Genomic DNA, 2,914 nt, shown 5'->3' with positions numbered 1-2,914 from the left:
TCGTTGTACAGGCCATTGTTCGAATAACCCTGAGGGACTACACAGCAACAGTGAAACTCTCTACAGGTCAGATCCATCTACAGTCAGGACAAATATGCACCTTCACAAAAGGAAGCTGCCTTGATACGCAAGATGGACATACATTCTGGGACGTCGTTCCCAATGATTACTGCAAGTTCAATAGCTACGACGTTCTCTACGAAGGACTAGCTACCAGAGTTTCTACAAAGACAAAGTTCTCACCTACATTATATATGGTGGAATCTGAAGACACCACATTCGCGTTGACAGAATCTGGTCGTACATCAATTTGCGGTTATATTATTATTCGCACGGAGCACCCCAAGCTCTTTATTCTGGATACAAGTCTGTCCGGTAAATTCAAGGAACGCACTCACACCATAGTAAGCAATCTGGACATATTCACCTACGTGAATAGTAAGTTCATCTACGTAGAAAAACATCTGAAAAGTCAACTTACCCAGTTGTACCAGGATGTCATCCGGCAAAAGTGCGAACTGGAGAAACAGGTCCTTCAAAACGCACTAACGATGTTACACTCATCACCTGAAGAAATAGCAGCTGCCATTATGCGAGAACCAGGATTCGTCGCAGTTCCAGCTGGAGAAGTGGTGCATATTATAAAGTGCATTCCAGTAACCGTACAAGTTCGGAAAACGGATAAGTGTTTCGATGAACTTCCGATCACTTACCAGAATTCTTCCAAGTTCTTAAAGCCAGGAGACCATATTATAGTTGCCACAGGTACAGAAAAGCCATGCAATGAACTCCTGCCGCCTCTCTACAAAATAAACGGAATTTGGTATCGTTTAACGCCGTCACTCACAGAGACCGTTGCCCCAGCAACATTACAACCGCTCATCAAACCCACATGGAAGTACGTGGATCCAACAAATATCGCAACAGGCGGAATCTATTCCCAAGAGGATCTCAACAAACTACAGGACCACATCATGTTTCCAGTGGAAAGAGTGGCCGTAATAAATTCTATCGCCCAAGGAGCATCCGGCAGAGATTACGCAACAGGAAACGTTAATATGTTCAACCTGCTTGACGAAAACTCCCTGCAACAGATAGCGGAATCAACAGCACAAAAACTGTGGTCAGGATTCACCACATTTGGTTCAATCAGTGCTGGAGTGCTAGGAATATATATAGCAATCCGAACAATAAAGACTATCATAAGTACCATAATCAATGGTATTGCATTGCACTCACTTTACGGATGGAGTTTGCATCTAGCAGTCGCCGTATGGAGCTCCCTCACAAGATTCTTCATCTTCCTGAAGCAAAAGGACAATACTTACACGTATGCAGCAAGATACAGGAAAAGTGCAAGTGAAAGTGTTAGTGAACAAAGTGATTCCCCACCCACCCTAAACCCCGAGAAAAGACAGTCGAATAATGAACATTGCGAATACGACTTGTCGGACATTACAAAACCAGCCCCAGCCCCACGTGCCGACACCGATAACATTTCAGTGCGACCAGTGTTTCGTACAAATATAGGAAATACTCGCCGAGAACTGTGCTCCCTGCGCGGAGTACCCCCGGACGATACGTCGCATGAATGAGTGTGATATCGAGTGTTGAGCGAGAAATTTCTTCCTTGTAAGAAATTTCTTTTCCGCGTTGGGAGGTGTTACGTCGTCCGATGTACGACGTTGGCCTTGTACACACACTATGTATACAAGGTCTGATCTGCATAAGATCCATACACCGTCCCCTAGAAATAAGAGCATAGTATTAAGATCTCATTATTCTATTATTCTAATCCTTATCTCCGTCTCTACCCATCACCATAACTTCACCTTGATCAACACCTTACCTCAGTTTCAACCCATCACCACGACACATAATGCAATAAAGTATTGCATCACTCTGGAAGCATCTAGAAGCTTCTAGAAACGTCGAGAAGTCCAAGGACTGCTGCATCAGCAGTCCCACGCTCGTAGAGGGCAATAGGACAGCCACGAGACTGCAGCGTCAGCAGAAATGCACGTGCAGTCCCCGGGAGCGAAGACGCTGCTGCGTCAGCGGTTCTCCCACTCCGACGACTGAAGAACAAAGAGACTGCAGCATCAGCTATCCCCACTCCGACCGAAGGAGGCAAGGCAGAACGGACGCTTGCATCAGTCCGCCTCCAGACAGCGACTCGAACGGTCCGCTCCAAGCGAGCGACTCGCACGGACGTGCCAGTCCGGCTTCTTCCGACTTCAAGAGCAGACGTGTTCAGTCTAGCTCCGCGATAGTGAAGTGTGTCGATCCTTCACTCCTAATTCCAATTCCAATTCCAACTCTAACTCAACTCAACTCAACTCCTAATTCTCATACATTATTCCTACAACATATTACTATATCCATTATTCATTAATCCAATTACTACTTCTATTATAATACTACTTACATATTGTATACCAGTGTACTTACCAGTTCTTATTTAATATATCGTTGTTATACCAGTGCTTCGATCTTGTTATTCTTGTGTTAGTTAACACCATCTTCCAATTCAGTTCTTGCATCGAATATAATAAACTCGTGACATATCCGGACTTGGTCTAAAGTGCGCAGTGGAAACGCTGAGCCGCCAATAAGGAATTTGAAGCGAGTCATAGAGAAGTTCTCGTGCCACGTCTAGAATTGGTCTAAAGAGCGCAGTGGAAACGCTGAGCCGCCACTATAGACGTGAAGCGAGTTAACTACCAAAAAGGTTAATAACAAGTGGAAGTGCATTTTCATTATATTATTAATATTCCATCATTACTATTCCTTACCCATGCGACGCCCACGTCGAGCGGGACGCAAGTATCAACTTGCTAAATTGAGACGCGCGTTAAGAAATAAAGCGGTGCTCGATCAAATCATTGCCACTACCGAGTGGACAGAACTTCTG

The sequence above is a fragment of the Lasioglossum baleicum genome, unplaced genomic scaffold (genome assembly GCF_051020765.1).
Source record: "Lasioglossum baleicum unplaced genomic scaffold, iyLasBale1 scaffold0046, whole genome shotgun sequence".
NCBI lineage: Eukaryota > Metazoa > Arthropoda > Insecta > Hymenoptera > Halictidae > Lasioglossum > Lasioglossum baleicum.
The sequence above is the reverse complement of the archived record's forward strand: the minus strand, read 5'-3'. Positions refer to the sequence as shown.